This window comes from Eubalaena glacialis, chromosome 19, assembly GCF_028564815.1.
Source record: "Eubalaena glacialis isolate mEubGla1 chromosome 19, mEubGla1.1.hap2.+ XY, whole genome shotgun sequence".
In the NCBI taxonomy this organism is placed as follows: Eukaryota; Metazoa; Chordata; class Mammalia; order Artiodactyla; family Balaenidae; genus Eubalaena; species Eubalaena glacialis.
In genome coordinates, this window is record NC_083734.1 from 58,536,684 (window position 1) to 58,557,598 (window position 20,915).

Below are 20,915 nucleotides of genomic sequence, written 5' to 3' on the forward strand. Positions count from 1 at the left end.
CTCCTACTGGTTCCATTATACAGGTTTTTCTGTTCATTCATTGGTTGATTTATTCAGTAACTATTCATTGAGCATCTCCCCTGTGTCTGGTATTGGGGGTAGGACATTAAATGACTTGACAACCTCCCCTGCCCTCCTAGAGCTTGTGTTTGTATGGGGGACCGCCAGTGATGAGCAAAGTGAAAAGGCAGAACCTGCAGGACCTAGATGGCAGTGAGTGATGGGGAGGAAAAATTAAGCAGGCAGGGGGGTGTTGGCGGGCGTTGATGCTTTAAATGGGGTCCTGAGATTATTTACCGAGAATAGGTAAGGGGAGGTAAGGGGACAACCCAGAGGGCTGTACCAGATGGACAGGGAAAAATGAAACCGTACAACTCAGATGGGACTTGAACCTAGCCAAAACCCAGAATGGGACTTGAACACACTGTCTTTTTTTTTTTTTAATATAAATTTATTTTATTATTTTATTTTATTTATTTATTGTTTTTGGCTGCATTGGGTCTTCGTTACTGCGCCCGGGCTTTTCTCTGGTTTTGGCGAGTGGGGACTGCTCTTCATTGTGGTGCACAGGCTTCTCATTGCAGTGGCTTCTCTTATGGAGCACGGGCTCTAAGCGTGTGGGCTTCAGTAGTTGTGGCACGTGGGCTCAGTAGTTGTGGCTCGTGGGCTCTAGAGCACAGGCTCAGTAGTTGTGGCACACGGGCTAAGTTGCTCCGCGGCATGTGGGATCTTCCCGGACCAGGGCTCGAACCTGTGTCCCCTGCATTAGCAGGCAGATTCTTAACCACTGCACCACCAGGGAAGCCCGAACCCACTGTCTTTTAATTGAAATCACACACCTGGTCTCAGGACTTACTGACGTTCAGGTTCCTTATGTCTCATCGCAGAAAGAATTCAGTGAGAGACAAAGTGATAGGTAAGAAGTGGATTTATTTAGAGAGATACACATTCCATAGAAAGAATGTGGTCTGTCTCAAAAGGCGAGAGGCCCCGAAATATGGCGTGGTTAGCTGGTATGGGCTGGGTAATTTCATAGGCTAATGAGTGGGAGGAGGATTCCAACATTTTAAGGAAGGGGTGGGGATTTCCAGGAATTGGGCCGCTGCCTACTTTTTGGCCTTTTATGGTTGGCCTTGGAACTGTCCTGGCACCTGTGGGTGTGTCGTTTAGCTAATGCATTACAGTGCGTGTATAGTGAGGCTCAAGGTCTACCTGGAGTGGAATCTGCCACCATCTTGGACCTAATCGGTTCTAACCAGTTTATGTCATATACACAACGGCTATGTCATTCTTAAAGGCTTGTTTCCTGCCCCCTTCCCTCCTGTTTCAAAAGCGGAAACAAAAGCTCTGAGGCAGGAGCAAGCTTGGTGTATTCAAATAGGACAAAGGCCCTTGGGCTGGACGATCCTGTGTTTTCCTGAAATAGTCAAAGAAAATACAGTTGACCCTTGAACAATGCAGAGGTTAGGGGCTCCGACCCTCCTCGCGGTTGAAAATCTGGGTATAACTTAGAGTGGACCCTTGCTCTCCGCGGTTCCTTGGTGTTTGGGATCCAGCTAACCACGGATGGTGTCCTACTGCAGTATTTACCATTGAAAAGAACCCATGTACAAATGGACCCGCTCAGTTCAAACCCACGTTGTTCAAGGGTCAACTGTATACTGACAGGCTGGCTTTTCCCCTGAAATCTCCAAGACAAGTGACACCCTTTCCACAGTAGTAGCAAAGGCTGACCGTGTCGGTGTGGCGGAGTTACCGTGTTTCCAAGAGCTTTGCTTCTTGCCGGGGAGCACCTCCAGTTCTGGAGAGGAGGGACCTGCTTGTGCCATTTTCAGAATGAAGACAAACCCCGCCCAATCACTTGCCCTTGGTGTGAAAACGCGAGCCCACCACAAAGCAGAATAAAGCACACTCGTCTTGGGGCTCTGTCTGTCCAAATCTCTCAAGACTCCGTGATCTATCATGGGCAGCACGTTTGATGGGCTCCCCATAGGGTCAGCCCAGGCCAGTGACTAGAAAAATCCCGTTCATCGAAAATTACCTGCAGTGTTTCTCTGTGCCCAGCTGCTGATATTTCTTCCACCCTAATTATCTTTCACGAGTAATTGGAAAAAAAAATAATTGGTGGGTTTCAGTGAGCATCATACGCCAGTTGCAAATGAAAGGTCTGGATCTCTCTTCCCCCTCTTTCCTCATTTTAACATGACACTGACCAGAGTGAAAATAATTTATCTTTGTGGGTCTAATTGCCTGCCCTTCAAAGGAGTCAGGGAAATGGGCCTGATTATAAAGCCACCGATAATGTTTGCCTTGTGAATTACTGTTCAAAGACCCAGTGTGATAGATGATCACGAAGCAATGGCTTAAGAGAGGAGGGAAGAGGGAAGCCAACTAGAAAAGAGGGCGAGAGGGACACACAATTACATTGGAAAGACATGAATGCTTATCTCGAAGTCTTTCCCAGCATTTCCCCTCAAAAGCACACCCCTTAACACACCCCAGCTTTTCTCAATATAACTTGAGACTTAACACGTCTTTCTCAGACATGTACAATGGTCTTTCGGGCGTGTGGTGCTCCCCTTCTTGATTGAGATGCTGATGCTTTTGAATCTTTTGGTAAGATGGTGCTTAATTAAGTTTTATCTAAACCAGGTGGGACACTAAGTCACGTGATGCACTTCCTCTTGGTCACCTCATCACCGAGGGCCTGCTCATGTTGGGTGCCTGGCTGGGGCCTGGGGGCTCATGTCATGGCTGTGGGCACAGGGAAATTGCCAAGGTCCCATAGGATGTAAGTTTCGGTGATTGCGGCCCCACTAGCACTATATTCTAACAAGCACTGTCAAACATTTAGAACTGAATGACATGCTCCCTTGGCTCTTCCCTACTTGACTTTGGTTTTGGGGTCAGGGGACATCAGCCCCTGGTAAGAAGCATTTGGCTTCTGCCGACTTCTCTCTGTAAGTGGTCCACAGTCGCCCTTTGTTTGTTTATTCTTTATTCAACCATCACAATCCAGCCTTTATTTCCACCCAGTGAGCTGGAGGTTTCTGGACATGGCAGAGCGTAATGATGTCACAAGAAAAATTCCAGGTTTAACTACGAAGAAGGAGGTGCCTAACACAGTAGCATTGAAAGTGCTCTAGGGGAAAAGGAAGGAAATGGGCTAGGAAAGAAACCCTGACTTCAGGACAAATAATCATGAATAAATGAGCACATACAAACAGCGTAATGAATACGAACCACATGAGTGTAGGAGGATAGACACATGCATGGTGTGTGTGTGTGTGTGTGTATGTGTGTGTGTGTGTGTGTAAAGGAAGGATGGGTGGATTGTGGAGCCTTTGGCCGGCGTACGCTGGACGACCTCAGGGGGTTCCAGGGTCCCTCTGCCCTCCTAGGGAGTCCTCAAGAGGGTGGCCGCTGTGTTCAGAAAGGTCCCTGTCACCCAGGACGTTATGAAAAGTGCATCTTTCTCTTTGGGCTGCTCTTGGGGACATGAAAAATGCTCCACTCTGCCTGGGTGTAATTGAGCTTTGGGCTGAAGTTTCACCCTGCAGCTTTGCTGGCAAATTCAGTAATGATGAATTAAGTGGAATATACGCAGCGTTAATGTGAACAGGATTTAAAATAATGTCTGCAGTTCACTTAATTACATTCCTTGTGGCTCCCCCCCACCAACCTTCAAAATGTTACTCCAGCATCCAGCCTGATTGCGCCACAGCTTTCCCTCCTCAAAGTAGCCCCCATCTTCCTCCTCTCCTCTCTCCACAGCGATCTGCTCTTTCTCTCCTCCTGTGTTTGAGATACATGCACCCTCCTGGGTGTTGCGGTTGTGAGGTTTCTTCCCTCCCCCCAGTTTATTCAGCCTGCAGCCACTGTAACATCCCTTAGTTTCATCTGGGATCTAAAAGGATTAGGCCCTGTTTTCAGGGGAAAGCATCAGCTATGAATGGGTCCCGAGCCCTACAATTTTTTTTTTTTTTTAAATTAATTAATTATTTTATTTTATTTTTGACTGTGTGGGTCTTTGTTTCTGTGTGAGGGCTTTCTCTACTTGCAACAAGTGGGGGCCACTCTTCATTGCGATGCGCAGGCCTCTCAGTATCGCGGCCTCTCTTGTTGCGGAGCACAGGCTCCAGACGCGCAGGCTCAGTAGTTGTGGCTCACGGGCCCAGTTGCTCCGCGGCATGTGGGATCTTCCCAGACCAGGGCTCGAACCCGTGTCCCCTGCATTGGCAGGCAGATTCTCAACCACTGCGCCACCAGGGAAGCCCCCGAGCCCCACAATCTTTGTCCAGCTTGCTCTGTCCACTGCTGGGTGGGAAACCCTGGCTGTGCTCTTTCCCTCGGGGAGGGGGAGGGGCGGGGCTGGGGCCCTAGCTCAGCGTGGCCAGTACAGACAGCACCCCCAGTGGCCACCACGTTCCCCCCTCCGCCCCATCAGGAGCACTTCTGCTCATTTGTCGATGGCTCTCTTTCCTCTCAGGGTTGCCCCTGGTGGTGTCTCTGGGGGCAAGGTTTTGAAGGTGAAAGCAGGAGACAGACACCTCAATTTTTTTTTTTTTCCTGGGCTGATAACTTCCGGCTCCTGTATCAGCTCCAACGGGAAAGATGTACAGGACCTGGAACTACCAAGCAGCGGGGTCTTCCCCTTTCTCCTGGCGTGAGGTTTGTTCAGCGTCCCAAACAGCCTTGGAAATAGATGCCCCAGCTCTTCTTCCTCTGAGCATCCGGCCTTGCTGAGGAGGAAGCTCTCCCCCCGTGTAGGTGTAGAATCGGGTCTGGGGTGGGGGGAGAGTGAGCGTAGATGTCCCCGCATCCGTCAGGGGAGGCGGAGTGGACTCAGGAGTTTTCTCTTTTCTTCGGAGAGAAAATCATCCATGCTCATCTCTCCCACAGGCTTGCTTTCCCTGGGCAAACATTTAAGTGGTTATTTCCCACCTACTATTCTCTTGTTCCACTGTTAGCCGTCAAGACTTTCCTGCAACCGTGGTTTTTGTCTTTATCAAAAAAAAAAAAGAGCTTGCAGTTGAACGGGAGGGAAACCCACACTACCCAGAGGAGGAAAGGAGACTGCATTTTCAGGACATTGAATCCAAGGGCGATGAGATCAGTGGGGCCTCGTGGGCACTGCAATTAGGAAATGCAAAGCTGAGGGCCCGTGTTTATTCATTCTACTCTGCCTCTCCACCAAGGCCTCTCATTTCTGCTTTCCTTCTGTTTTCTTCACTCTGCAAACATGCTTTGCCAGCTGTGCCACAGCGAGTTAAGGGCTACCCCACAGCTCCCAGGTTGCTGTGTTCTCAGTTCAAGAGAACGGTCGAGTGAGCATCTGGCAGAATTGGTGAGTTGTACCTGCCTGGTCCAGGTGACCACTCCTGGGGAGCATGGTGGAGCACACCTGTGTCCCAGGCTCTCCCGCCTGCGGGAAGGCACCCTCAGAGGATGTGGCTGGGGTGTGGGTGGAGATCTGGGCTCCCCCCTCCCCCGCCGGAAGATCTATAAGTCTCGGGATTTAGGTCTCAGCTTCCAGCTCCCCTTCCCTCCAGGACTCTGTCCTCTGGATGGGACCACCTGCCCCTTCCCAGGCCCCGGCATCTGGACAAGAGCCAAAGCACCCTCACAGGCCTCCCCGCCGCGGATCGCCCAGTGGTAGGCATCATCTCTGCAGCCAGGAAAGGGGGGTGGCCGGGGATCTGGGGAGATAGTTAGGTGAAGGATATCATGGGCTCATTAGCAGGCAGACCTTTTCCAACTGAAAGATCAGGGAGACTGCAAAATGATGCTTCGGACCAACCAACAGCAACGCTGTCTTTGGAGCCACTTAACAGTCAACCACAGATCTGCAGGAGAGTGTGGCCCGAGGAGGAGGGGAGGGAGGGGTCTCTCTGCATCTGGAGAGCCTCCGGGGCTGTGTAGGGCCAGCCCCTTGGCTGCTTCCTTCGCTTTGGCATTGAACCAAGATTGCAAATGGATGAGTGGTGATTTGGGGTCTACCCGTGGTGCTTTGCAAGCGCACTGATTGCTTCAGGGCACACCGTTTTCAGAGGTAAAGCCAGGAATAATTTCCTGCCTTAGTGCCATCTGACCCCCCAGCAGTTATCCTGAGACCATTGCAGGTGGATGAAGAGAGTCTAGACAGGAATATTTACCCACCTGTACTGTGAGAGCAGTGCCGAAATGCAGGCCATTCAGAGATATTCCAGGGCTCTGCTTCTTAGGGAGAAGCGGAATGCATTTCCAAAGCCTCTGCGTGGATTGACATTGCAAGCAGAGAGAGTGCGGTCAGGCTTTCTCAGTGTGCTCTGCTGACCCCCCGCATTAGAATCACCACAAACACTGATTGCAGATGTGATTCCTTCCCTACTTTAAACCTACTTAAATGAACAAGGTAGGTTTTTTTAAGTGCAGATGTGTAGAAAAAACTGCAGGTTATGTTAAACAAAAAAAAAGAGCAAACTACAAAATTGGATACACTCTCATTCCTTCTGGGTAGGGAAAAGACTGTTGAAAAGGACATAAATCCTGGTATTAATCTAATATTTTTTTTTCTGAAAGCCTGCATTAAGATCTGTGATCACTGGTTACCTAGGGAAGAGAGACTCCGAGTTTTCATTTCAGCCCTTTCTGTTCTATTTGCATTTCTAACCATGTATCTCTATGACTTTTATGCTTTGGAATGTCAGCACGGATTATCTGGGCTGTGGGATTACATACCATTTTCTTTTCTTCTTTATGCTCTTTTCATATTAAGAAAATCAGTTTTAAAAAATGCAGTTTAGAAATAGGAATCTGGGGGCTTCCCTGGTGGCGCAGTGGTTGAGAATCCGCCTGCCAATGCAGGGGACACGGGTTCGAGCCCTGGTCTGGGAATGATCCCATATGCCGCGGAGCAACTGGGCCCGTGAGCCACAATTACTGAGCCTGCGCGTCTGGAGCCTGTGCTCCGCAACAAGGGAGGCCACGGTAGTGAGAGGCCCGTGCACCGCGATGAAGAGTGGCCCCCGCTTGCCACAATTAGAGAAAGCCCTCACACAGAAACGAAGACCCAACACAGCCAAAAATAAATAAATAAATAAATTTTAAAAAGAAATAGGAATCTGCCACTGGCTTCCAGTACCAGATTCTCAGGGGAAGGAGCCCAGGGTTCCATATTTAACATGCACACCAGTATTTGAGAATCTAGGGGATCCAAGCATGGCACCCCAAAATATGCCACTTGGGCGTATTGATTATTTGGAGCTAAGAACACTTGAGAAATGGCAGATGCGGACACGCTCTCTGATCTCCCTTTTTCTACCTAAAAACGGGACATAAAATTGCCCGTGAGAAGGAGACCCTCCTTGCCTTAGGAAGGGCAGGACTCTTCACCTCCAGAGACTCTTATCAGCCCAGAGAAGGCACCAAGGAATCTGTAACAGGCCTTCCTAAAACAACCCTTTTCTTCCATTAATTCCCCTGTATATTGACCTTCCCAGTTTGTCATTCCTAAAAGCCTAAATCTCTTTTCCTTTGTCTTGTCCCTTCTCTACAAATTTGTTGTTCTTTGTTAAGATGCTGCATAGGCTCCAAGTTCTAACCACCCCTTTGAGTTACTCATCACTGAGTTTCCCCCATGTGTGTGCATGCTGCACGTGTTAATAAACTCTGTTTGTTTTTCTCTTGTTAATCTTTGTCAGTTTAATTTACAGGGCCCCCGTTACAGAACCTAAGTGGGTAGAGGAAATTATTTTTTCCCTTCCCTATAAGAATCTGGCTCTTAATTCCACTTACTTCTAAATATACTTCTTGACAAATGCCCAGTCAGCAAGTGCTGTCTGCTGCTTGCTTGTTACTTCCACTGCTACCACTCAGGGGTGGCAGCACTGGGGCACTTACTTGGGGGTGCCCCCCTGAAATGCATGTTTCTGAGCCTTATCCCCAGGGAAATCACTGACTTTCTCCTCTGGGACCTGCAAGAGAAAACTCTGTCTTTTAAAGAGCTCATGCGATCAGGCCAGGCCCACCTGGCAGGTCTCCGTATCTTAAGGTCAATTGTGACTAATCACAGGAGTGAAATCCATTGTATTAACAGTCCCAGGGGTTATACAGGGTGTGTACACAGCGGGGAGGGGGTATCTTGGGTGCTATCTTTAGAAATCTGTGTACCATGTGGATGCTAAAGAGAAGATTTCTGTTTTTACCATTAATGTGATATTTACTATGGATTTTTGATAGATACCTTTTGAAAGATACTAAAGATAGCTCCCTTATATGCATAGTATTTTGTATCTATGTTCTTAAATGAGTATGGCTTAAAATTTTTATCTCTTATGTTGTATTTCTCTGGTTTGAATATTAAGGTAATACCAGTCTTATCCAGAGTTGGGGTGTTTTGCTTCTTCTTCCTTCCCCCCCCCCCAATTACTTCTCTGGAATAGCTAACATGAGATCGAGATTATTTAATCCTTGATAATTTACGAATATAAGGGATAAAAAAAAGCTTTTCCTATACTCTTATGTTCTGTCTCTGGGGCGTGTGAATTAAAGTGACAAGGGCCAGCGTAACAGGAGAAAAGCATACAAATTTTATTTTTAATTTTATGTGCACGAGGGCTCCACAGAAAAGAAATGAAAACTCAAAAAATGGTTTGCCTTGAGAGCTTATATTACCATTTTAACAAAAGGCAATAAATCATAGAGAAGTGACTAGACAAAGAAAACAGATTTGGGCTCCTAGGGGCCATAAATTGTGGGAAGACAAATACATGGGGGAAACTAATGGTAGATAAGAGCTATTTAGCAAGGTTTGTTATTCAGGTTCAAGCCATCTCTGGTGTTTGCCTTTTCCTGGTACAGGGAAGGGACACACCTTCACAAATGAAAATTTATATAACCTTTACAGAGGGAAAGTTATGTCCCACTTTTGGGCAGAAAGGGAGAGGACAGAGAGTTTCTTCTGTGTCTCCTGCTTCTCAATTGCCTTAAGCTCAAAATAATCCATATGCCATAGTGGTACATTTGAGGGAGGCATATTCTGATCTCCTTCAATACTTTTACCAATGATACCATCTTGCGTCTAATGTGTTTGTGTATACATGTGTGTATGCATGGGTGCCTCGTCCAAAATACCAGAGGCTGTTTACCTTGGAGGCATGCTGTGGGTGTTGGCATGGCCTTGTTCAAGATGGATGCTGCTTCTCAACATTTTCTTTTGTCCTTTTTATTTACCATGCATTTTCTTCCCCTTTTTTTGTACTTTTTTGGGGTTGATTGATTTTTCTTTATCTCCCTCTTTTTTTTCCTTAGTCTTTATTAGTTTGGAAGGTGTTTTTTTTTTTTTTTTTTTTGGCCACGCCGAGGCATGTGGGATTTTAGTTCCCGGACCAGGGAGCGAACCCAAGGCCACCTGCAGTGGAAGCGCAGAGTCCTAACCACTGGACTGCTAGGGAATTCCCAGTTTGGAAGTTTTTAATTCAATTTCTTTTGTGGCTACCTTTACTTTTTTAACATGCACACTTGACTCAGTGACATTCAGAATTAATCAGTATCTCTACTCTTCTCCCTAACAATTGAAGGACCGTAGAATGCTTTAACTTGGTTTACCTCCTCATCGTCCATGTTATTTTTCTAGTATTTTAGTTGTACCCTTTTCTTTAATACCTTCAAATTAGTCACTCGTATTGCTATTTCTTAAATAGGCTTTATTTTTTAGAGAAGTTTTAGGCTCACAGCAAAATTGAACTAAAGGTGCAGAGATTCCCCATACACCCCCTGCCCCCACTCATTCGTAGCCTCCCCAATTATCACCATTACCATCAGGGTCGTGCACTTGTTACAACTGATGAACCTACGTTGACACATCCTTATCACCCGAAGCCCATAGTTTACATTAGGGTTCATTCTTAGCGTTGTACGATCTATACGTTTAGACAAATGTATAATGACATGTATCTACCATTATAGTCTCATACAGAGTATTTTCACTGCCCTAAAAAACCCTCTGTGCTCCACCTCGTCATCTGTTCCTGCCTCCTACCTGCTGGAGAACACTGACTGCTTTACTGTCTCCATAGTTGTGCCTTTTCCAGGATGTCATATGGTTGGAGTCATACAGTCTGTAGCCTTTTCAAACTGGCTTCTGTCACTTAGTCATGTGCATTTAAGGTTCCTCCATGTCTTCATGGCTTGATAGCTCACTTCTTTTTAGTACTGAATAATATTCCATTGTCTGGATGGACCACAGTTTATTTATCCATTCACCTACTAAAGGATATCTTGGTTGCTTCCAGTTTTTGACAGTTATGAATAAAGCCGCTATAAACATCTGTGTGCAAGTTTTTTAACTCCTTTGAGTAAATACCAGGGAGGAGGATTTCTGGATCATGTGGTAAAAGTATGTTTAGCTTAGTAAGAAACCACCAAACTGCCTTCCAAAGTGGCTGTACCGTTTCGCATCCCCACCAGCAGCGAAGGAGCGTTCCTGTTGCTCCACATCTTCATTAGCATTTGGTGTTGTCAGTGTTCTGGATTTTGGCTGTTCTAATAGGTTTGTAACAGTATCCCACTTTTGTTTTATTTATTTATTTTTATTTTTTTGGCTGCGTCGGGTCTTTAGTTGTGGCACACGGGGTCTTCGTTGAGGCATGCAGGATCTTTTGTTGCAGCATGGGCTCTTCGTTGTGGCGCGCGGGCTTCTCTCTAGTTTTGGTGCCCGGGCTCCAGGGCACATGCACTTTGTAGTTTGCGGCACACAGGCTCTCTAGTTGAGGCGCATGAGCTCAGTAGTTGTGGCTCGCGGGCTTAGTTGCCCCGTGGCACGTGGGATCTTAGTTCCCCGACGGGGGATCAAACCCCCGCGTCCCCTGCATTGGGAGGAGGATTCTTTACCACTGGACCACCAGGGAAGTCCCCCATTTTTGTTTTAATTTGCATTTTCCTGATGACATATCTTGTGGAACATCTTTTCATATGCTTATTTTCCATTTGTATATTTTATTTTGTGAGGAGTCTTTTAAGGTCTCTGGCCCTTGTTTTAACTGGGTTGTTTGTTTTCTATGTGTTGAGTTTTAATAGTTCCTGGTATATTCTGGATAACAGTTCTTTATGCAAAGATTTTTCTCCTAGTCTGTGGTTTGTCTTCTCATTCTTGATACTGTGTTTGGCAGAGCAGAAATTTCTTATTTTAATGAAATTCAGCTTACCACTTAGCATTATTGTTTTTTTTTAATAATCAATGGTTGCTTCTATTTTCCAACATTTTGCTAATTTCTTCACTATTGCTTCTTGGCATTGCACTCCTTCCTGGATTCTCTTTTATTTTTCCTTTAATATTTCTTCACTTAGGATCCATGAAGGGAAAATCTTAGTCTCATCTAAACATATCTTTATTTTGGTCTGACTTTTGAAAGAAAAATTGAGTTGCTTAAATTTCTAGGTTGACAGAAATGTTTATTTCCTTTAGCATTTTGACAATATTATTCCTTATTATTCCATTTAGACTGCTTCCATCAAACTAAAGAATTGTGTTATAGGTTGTATATTCTCTGCAAGCATCATAAAAATCCATACGACCGCAGCCTTATTTCAGTTTTCTAGTTGCTTATACATTTTTCACTTGTTTTGGTGTTTTTTATTTTCAGTATGATGTAGCTTTGTGTGTGTGCGCACATGTGCACGTGTGTGTTTATTTTGCTTAAGACTTGGAGTGCTCTTTTAATCTGAATGCTCATTTTGTTATTATATTATTCCAGGAAAGTTTTTTAGTAATTATCTCTTCAAATTTGCCTCTCCCTCATATTCTTTATTTTCTTCTTCTGCAACAGTTATTATATACTTAGATGTATATTCTGTGTTCTTATTTATCTCCCATGTGTCTTAAGCATTTCTTAATATTGTCCATCCCTTTACTTTTCTGTGCTTTAGATCTATTCTCCAGTCCATTGGTAAGTCACTGAGTTGATTCTAGTTTACTATTTAACTTGTCTGTTGAGTTTTTAAGTGAAATGACTATAGTTTCTATTTTTTAATTGTCCTAGTGGGTTCTTGTTAAGATGCCTGCTTTTTCTTTGTTACATGTGCTTCTTTTCTTATGGTTTTAATTTCTTCTCTTATGTCTTTAATCAGGTTAGGCATATATTATATATTATATATATATAATTGAGGTATAGTTGATGTATAATATTATATAAGTTACAGGTGTACAACAGTGATTCACAATTTTTAAAGGTTATACTCCATTTACAGTTATTATAAAATATTGGCTATATTCCCTGAGTTGTACAATATATCCTTGTAGCTTATCTGTTTTATACATAATGGTTTGTACCTCTTAATCCCCTATTCCTATCTTACCCCTCCCTCCTTCCCTCCCCACACTGGCAAACACTCGTTTGTTCTCTGTATCCACGTGTCTGTTTCTTTTTTGTTATATTCACTAGTTTGTTTTACTTTTTAGATTACACATATTAGGGATATCATACAATATTTATCTTTCTCAGTCTGGCTTATTTCAGTAAGCATAATACCCTCCAAGTCCATCCATGTCATTACAAATGGCAAAATTTCATTCTTTTTTATGGCTGGGTAGTATTCCATTGTATATATACCACATCTTCTTTATCCGTTCATCTGTTGATGGACACTTAGGTTGCTTCCATATCTTGGCTATTATGAATAATGCTACTATGAACATTGGGGTGCATGTATGTTTTAAATCATGTCTATTACATAAAGGCCATGTGTCTCCCTCTGTGTGTATCCACTGACTCCCATTCATAGTGTGTTGTTTTCTTCTAGGCTTTGTAACATTTTAGCATCAGTCCTTCTCTAGTGGGCTGCATTTTTCCTTAAGGATTCCTAGTGTCCCGCATTGTGGAAAACCCTTCAGAGTAGTTTTGCATTTGTTTCTGTAAGACCTCTTTGCAATAACATTAGCCTGGAACCAATTTCTACAGTGATGTACAGACTGGGGTTTCCTAGCCCGTACAGAAAGCAGAAACTCAGAAGTCCGACCTGTTCAAAGTATAAGCCCAAGGTTTTAATTTTACAAGTATTTTTTTTTTCTCCAGAGACCAGGCAGAAACATGTAGTCATCTTTTTTGTCCCTCTGTGCAGCTAAATGGATTTTTTTCTCTAGCCCACTCTTCCACACAGGGACAGAATTTTATGACACTTGCATTTGTAGAATTTCACCTCCTACTTGATGTGGCCCAAGGCCCCCAGGTGGACGGTAACACCCAGGGCCTGTTCTTGGAAACCGTGTTAATCCCTAGGCATCCTCTGGACTGGTTTTGTTGTATAGGCTCTGGTTTCTAGCTTCCTTATGCTTCCTGATTCCCTTTCTTTGTTGCAAGCTCAGATGTGTGTTTGAAATCCTTTTGATTTGTTTATTTCATGCATCATTTCTAGGTGTTTGTGGAGGGAGATTTTGGTTTTATCTTAATCTTTAATCGTGCTGAAAACTGACCTATCTTGGGCAGAGACTTAAATCTGCAAAAAAATTCTGCTACGTCTTGTCTTCAGTTATTCTCCAGGTCCTCTGTGTCCCAGGTTCTGCCAGGCAACAAGCCATCCTTCAACCTCACTTCCTGCAGCTTCACGAACTTGTATCTTTTTCATGACTTGTGATTTGACGTTTCCATACATTTGACAAGCAAATGAAAATACAAACAAATGTTCACGATCCTCAAGAGCTGACGTAAGAGGTGGGTTAGGACTTCTGTTAAACTGTTAGGCTGGGAGGGAATTTTTGAGTAGGGACTCATTTTATAAGCGGTGAGTTCTTCGTGAATGTTTTGGGTTCTGAGCGTGTTTGTTTTCCTGTCCCACCTCGCAGCTTGGAGAAGGCGTGCCTTGAGGGTGAGGATCCTAGGAGGTGTTTCCCGTGTGCATCCAGCATATTCAGAATATGTGTTAGGGAACTCACCTTGCAGCGGCAGGGGGTTTCCTGTTAACCCTTTCACAGTCTGTGGCTCATTTAATGGGCAAGAGGCCATTTAAATGTTCAGCTTTAGCTGAGCTCAGCCCGCCCTATGAAATACAGAGCTATGGGAAAACCCCAAATTGGTTGGTTTACATTTCTCACCAGGTGAATCTTGATCTATTTATATCAAGACTCCTCAGGGTGCTAGAAAAAAGATACAGATGCTTATGCTTGCCCCTGATTTGCCAAAGTCAACTCTCTAGGGATGGAGCCGGGGAACCTGCCTTTAAAATTCACCAAGTGATTCTCAGTCCTACTACCGTGTGAGAATATCTGTCCTGGGTTCCCGCAGTGAAGAAGCGATAGGGAAGCCAAGGCGTTCCTAAGAATCCTTGGGGCAAACAGAATTTCCTCTGAGATGGAGAGCTGACAAACAGAGAGAGCGGGGATCTCAGGCTGCCCTGTGCCTGGGTGTGCTGAGTGGGAGGGAGGTTTGGCTCAGTGGTTTATGAAAAGCCTCATCTTCGGAGGTGATTTTGGGGGGTGGGTGGAGGGGGGAGGTGGTTTAAAGCCACTTGGTGACAAGAAAAGACGGGGCGTGGGGAAAGAGGACGGGAGAGAATCTAACGGAGCACTGACTGCCTCGGGGTTTGAGTTAGAACGTTGCCTGGGTTTCAGTTAGCTGAGTACCTTCTTCCCCTTCCCTGGTTAACTGTGGGTTGCCATGGCGGCAGGCACACTGCTACGTGTAGCCCACCCCCGCTACCTGCCTCTGGCACCGGCAGTCCTACAAGCTCAGCTGAGCCCAGACCTGACTTCTCCGCAGGCTGTGGGCTGCAGTGGCAAAATGGGGGACAGATTTTGGTGGGCAGGGGAGAACTTGCCAGGGGGGTTTAGGGTGGGTAAATGCTACACTCTAATAATTTCAAGAAAAGCGCCAGGTAGCTCTGTCTGGGTCGGATGTTCTGTTCTTGCTCATGTGCTTTGGACCAGAGTCAGGGACCGTTGAGCGAAGGCATGGCAGGTTATCCCCCAGGCAGAGCACACCTCCGTGCCCCGTCCCCTCCGCACTCACTCCCCCAGCATCCCTCCGTGGGTTTCCCTTGGGTCCCCTCGGAACAGGGTTTCTCAGTGTGGGTTCCTTGGGCTTTCTGCACTGATGCTTGCTCCCACGTTCCTCATTTGGTAAGTGGAGGTGATTACGGAATCGGTTATCCTAAGAGCGATTACAAGAGTGGGAACACATTTGGGGCATAAGGTGATGTGTTCCATTCGGTGCAAGGTGAGCAAAATGATGATAAGACCCACAAGTGAAGATGCCCAGTGAACAGTTGGCAAGAGATCAGGGCTGGACATAGCAAGCTTGGGAGTCCATTCCTAATGGGTTTCCATTGTTTTCCTGGATCCTTCTCCGTCCCCTAAGTTATGTTTTCTAAAGTGTCTGTCATACCTGCAGACTTCTGAGCCCTGCCCAGGTCTACCATGAGTTCCAAGAATCTGCACTTAAAAATTTCTTCTAAGGTACAATTGTTACAAAAGTTATTTAGGTGATATTTCTTTTTTTTTGTTTGTTTTTGTTTATTTTATTTATTTATGGCTGTGTTGGGTCTTCGTTTCTGTGCGAGGGCTTTCTCTAGTTGCGGCAAGTGGGGGCCACTCTTCATCGCGGTGCACGGGCCTCTCAGTATCGCGGCCTCTCCTGTTGCGGAGCACAGGCTCCAGACGCGCAGGCTCAGTAATTGTGGCTCACGGGCCCAGCCGCTCCACGGCATGTGGGATCCTCCCAGACCAGGGCTCGAACCTGTGTCCCCTGCATTGGCAGGCAGACTCTCAACCACTGCGCCACCAGGGAAGCCCTTCTTTTAAAATTTTATTTTCTTATGGTAAGCATACTTAACGTGAGATCTACCCTCGTAACGAATTTTTTAGTGTACAACACATTATTGTTGACGGTTGGTACAGTGTGGTACAGCAGATCTCAAGAGCTGAGGCATCTCATCGTGCTTAACTGAAATTTTATGCCCTTTGATTCTGAGGACAAAGAATGTCACCTGCCATGTCCGTAAACAAAGGATGTTGAGGCCATCAAGCCTTCAGCCACTGTAGCCACCCTGGACTGTGCACCCTCAGGGGATTTGGGATGGACAGAAATGGGAGACTGGCCCTAGGTGGTTAAGGTGCACATCAAAGGCATGATTTCAATGAGCCAGACTCTTGCATCTTCCCATACAGATGTCTGGTTTTTCTTTTGATGTTCTGACTTTTTTTTTTTTTTTTGCAAAAATTCCTGTATATTCTGGCTCCCTCCCTTGCCTCTTCGGAGCCTCCCTCAGAGCCCTCTGAGAGGCTGTCTCCCGGGCTGAAGTCCTCAGCAAGTCCACCAAATAAAACATAATTCTCAGCTTTTAGGTTGTGCATTTTTTTTTCAGTCGACTATTTGTTAACTCCCTGTTTCAAAAATATGGAATGTGGGCTTCCCTGGTCGCGCAGTGGTTAAGAATCCGCCTGCCAAGGCAGGGGACACGGGTTCGATCCCTGGTCTGGGAAGATCCCACATGCCACGGAGCAACTAAGCCCGTGCGCCACAACTACTGAGCCTGCGCTCTAGAGCCTATGAGCCACAACTACTGAGCCCGTGAGCCACAACTACTGAGCCCGCGTGCCGCAACTACTGGAGCCCGCGTGCCACAACTACTGAAGCCCGTACGCCTAGAGCCCGTGCTCCACAACAAGAGAAGCCACTGCAATGAGAAGCCCGCGCACCACAACGAAGAGTAGCCCCCGCTCGCCGCAGCTAGAGAAAGCCCGCGCATAGCAACAAAGACCCAGTGCAGCCAAAACTAAATAAATTAAATAAATAAATTTAAAAAAAATAAAGGGAAAAAGAAAAATATGGAATGCTTCACCAGTGTGGGTGTCATCCTTGCTCAGGGGCCATGCTAGTCTTCTCTGTATCTTTCTGATTCTGGCACGTGTGCTGCTGCAATGAACACAAGAACCTGCACTTTGCTCAGGCTCCCTAAATGGTGATCTTCCGTTGTTTTTTGTTTATTCATTTGTTCATTCATTCATTCACTTCTGCGTGCTCAAGTTTGAGAGCCACCGTGAAAGACTCTAAACCTGGCCTGGGCTCTGTTAGGGTCTTCTACCATCCAGCTTCTCACAGACAGCTCCTACCGTACCCGTCTTGGCCTCCCCACCCTCTTTGTGTAATAAGCGCCACAGTGTGGCTTGAGGCTGACTGATGCTCTGTCTTGCAGCCCTGTGGTCCTTTTTTGCATTAATGGTCAGTAATAATCTGAACGTCCCTTGGAGAGTCTGTCCTTCTGAAGCCTTCATTTTCAGGAAGGCATCTCTGCTTTGAGCTGAAGCTGGAGGAGTACAGAGCTCTCCCCAGCCACGTCTCTCCCCTTCTCTGGACCTCTGTTGAGTGGCATTTGTTTCCCACTGGAAACCAAGCCGTCCTTCATGGATTCCTTGTGGTCGCTGAGTGGGAACAGCATGAGAAAGTGTGTTCCCAGCCTGGCAAGGGTTTCCGTTCTGTCCCCATTAAATCGTCTCGTTTTGCCAGGCGGGGTCCACCTTTGAGCGTGAGTGTGGCCTCCTTCGTCCCCATGCTGTTGTCACTGGTCAGCCCCACTCCATTGGATTCCTAATTCCTCTTATTCCTGCCAAATCAGAACCAGTTTCTTTCTTTGCTCTGTTGGCTCCCAGCAGCCTCAGAAAGCAGAAGGCTCAGGGATTCAGCCTCCCTGCACATGGGAAGGGATCCACGTGGAGCCCCCTCCGGGGCAGGGGGCCATCTATGCAGAGTGCCCGCTGGAATTGTTACACAAAGACAGCCACCCTTTGAAGACCCCCAAATCTTAACCAAAAATGGTAGAGAAAGAGATGTGTTTCCCTTGCTGGGAGCTGCATTCTGTTGGCTTGATTAGTTCTTAGAAACCAATTTTCCTCCCAGCCATTTCCCTTATTAACTGTCTTTATGGTCAAATCCAGAGAGTAAAGAGTGGTGCTTATTCTTCCCGGCAATTAGCTGTCTGATGCTATCTCATTAAGCCATTAAGTTTCAGTTTCCAAGGAGGAGTTCTAAAATTATATATGTGTGTGTGTGTGTGTATAAAATCATTTTACATATATGTATAATTTAAAAAAATTAAATCTGAAAATGGAAATATAATGGGTTAATGCAATAGCATCAGAATATTATTTATATATATTACACAGATCACGTTATATTTATGTATGTAGATCTGCCTACCTGTCTATCCATCTGCCTATATCTGTCTATCTGTCTATCTATGTATATCTGGATAAGCAACCAACCAACCGGCATGCTTCAGGGATTCCAAATGCTCCCATCTCCTTGGTTGTAACATTTTTTAGGAAGTGCAAACTGGTATTACTGTTAACCTCAGTAAACTACATTAGATCAGTAAATCTATTTTTTTTTTAATGAAAGAAAAGGAAGGGAAAAAAAAGTTACTTTGTACTCCAAAGCAAAATTGACAGTGATCTTGAAGGGCACTAGCCCTCTCTTTCTATTGATGGAAAGTCCCTATTATCTTTAGCAGCAGGTAATCCTTCCTGAAAGTTGAAAATGTCAATATGACTGTGGAATTTTGAAATGTTCACATTAACAGCCAAGGCACGTTCCTGCTGTGCGGGCGTGGAGAGTTGGGATTGGACGGTACTTGAAAATTCTACATTCAATCCTATCATGATCTAATTTTTTCTCCTTCACTACGAACCTCCTGATTTGGGGGATTTAAGTGAAGAATGGACTAGGTGTACTAAACATGCCATTAGCCTTTCTTTTATATTTTTATAAATGTAATACAAGTTCACGGTGGGAACTGCTGAGATGGGGTTCGTATTGTATTTGATCTGTGCCCACCAGGGGACCCCCCCCATCTCCCCTCACCTGTCCTTTAGGGCGGGCAGTATTATCATCTGCACATGGCAAGCGTGGAAACTGAGATCCAAGGGTACCAAGTGACATCCCTAAAGATGCATAACCAGGAAGTGGTAGGACTGGGGTGTGAACTTGGGTGCCCGGGGAGCCGGCCCCTGTAAAGGGAGTGAACCCAGAGTCTCATCTGGTCCCCCAGAACCGCTCTTCCCGCATCCTTCATACCCGGTGACAGAGAGAACTCTGTGTCATTACCTTGGAGAAGAAGGAAAGGAGGGAAGCCTGGAGAGGTGAGAAAAGAGGAAAGTGCCAGAGAGCCTGCTGTGGGCTTCCCCCTTGTCTTGTTTCCCTGGTGTGTGTCTCCTGGAGGACTGGGCGCCTTCAGCCAGCCCACCAGCAACTCAGGCTGGGCCCGCCCACCGTTCTTTGCTTTGATTGACATTCCCCCGAAGAGGATGAGGAGAAACTGCTAGACCACCTCAAAGCAAATAAATTGATCATAATCTGGGTGTGGGCACACATGTGCGCCCTCTCTCTCTCTCTCTCTCTCTCACACACACACACACACACACATGCACACTGTAGGCTGTCAGTTACAGGAAGGGGGCGGAGCTGGGGAGAGTGGCTGGGCAGCTACTTGGAAGGAAGGATGTTGGGTAGGGCCCAGAGCTAACCCATTCCTTAACTGTAAGATAGGGTTCATACCTCCTAGAGCTGCTTCTAGGATTAAAGAAGATAAAAAGTTCTCCAGGTCACTGAACACCCAGGGCCTTGCAGGGTATACAACAAATCCTCGGTCAGTGATAGTTGATCGTGAATCGGGGAGCAGAGGGGGTCATGAAGCAAGAATCAGCTTCATCTTGGGCTGCTGTGTGTCACGGGGCGGGGGGGGGGTTGGTGATTATATAAGGTTATGAGTTTGATTATCCTGCTTTTCAGGTTGGCATTTACTGTTCATGGAACTGCTCTCCCCTCCTTTTCTTTTTTTCTTTTTTTCCCCTTTGTCTCCTGGGGAGGATTAGGTTGAAGTAGTGTCTTCTGTGAGTGGGTAGTTAGGACAGCACCTGTAATAGGGTTAGTACGCAAAATATTTAAGTAACCTCCTCTGTGCCAGGCACCGTGCTGGGCACCGTAGATATAATTGTGAGCAAAGCTCAGGCCCAGACACAAGAGGCGATGGCCTTGCAAACAGACAACAAATAAATGATGCACGGAAAAAATGTTAAATATGATGGAAAAGTAGGCTGCAGGAAGCACCCCTGCCTAGACGCATGTTCTTTTTCATATACCATTTAAATTGAGCCAAAGAAGGAAGGGCTCAGAAACCACTCCTAAAGATAACGTTTACATGGAGAACAGTATGGAGGTTCCTTAAAAAACTACAAATAGAACTACCATACGACCCAGCAATCCCACTACTGGGCATATACCCTGAGAAAACCATAATTCAGAAAGAGTCATGTACCAAAATATTCATTGCAGCTCTGTTTACAATAGCCAGGACATGGAAGCAACCTAGGTGTCCATCATCGGATGAATGGATAAAGAAGATGTGGCACATATATACAATGGAATATTACTCAGCCATAAAAAGAAATGAAATGGAGGTGTTTGTAATGAGGTGGATGGAGTTAGAGTCTGTCATACAGAGTGAAGTAAGTCAGAAAGAGAAAAACAAATACAGTATGCTAACACATATATATGGAATCTAAGGGAAAAAAAAAAAAAAAGAGGTCATGAAGAACCTAGTGGCAAGATGGGAATAAAGACACAGACCTACTAGAGAATGGACTTGAGGATATGGGGAGGGGGAGGGGTGAGATGTGACAGGGTGAGAGAGTGTCATGGACATATATACACTACCAAATGTAAAATAGATAACTAGTGGGAAGCAGCCGCATAGCACAGGGAGATCAGCTCGGTGCTTTGTGACCACCTAGAGGGGTGGGATAGGGAGGGTGGGAGGGAGGGAGATGCAAGAGGGAAGAGATATGGCAACATATGTATATGTGTAACTGATTCACTTTGTTGTAAAGCAGAAGCTAGCACACCATTGTAAAGCAATTATACTTCAATAAAGATGTTTAAAAAAAAAAA

General features: G+C 45.6%; 1 protein-coding gene and 1 non-coding gene across 12 annotated transcripts in view; one reads left to right on the forward strand and one right to left on the reverse strand.

Annotated features, from left to right (window-relative positions):
* SLC39A11 (solute carrier family 39 member 11) overlaps positions 1-20,915 on the forward strand; it is a 424,690-nt gene that overhangs the window by 244,521 nt on the left and 159,254 nt on the right. The window lies entirely within an intron of this gene.
* LOC133081041 (U6 spliceosomal RNA) lies at positions 16,793-16,899 on the reverse strand. Its single transcript, XR_009698712.1, has one exon. It is a non-coding gene; the product is annotated as a U6 spliceosomal RNA (small nuclear RNA).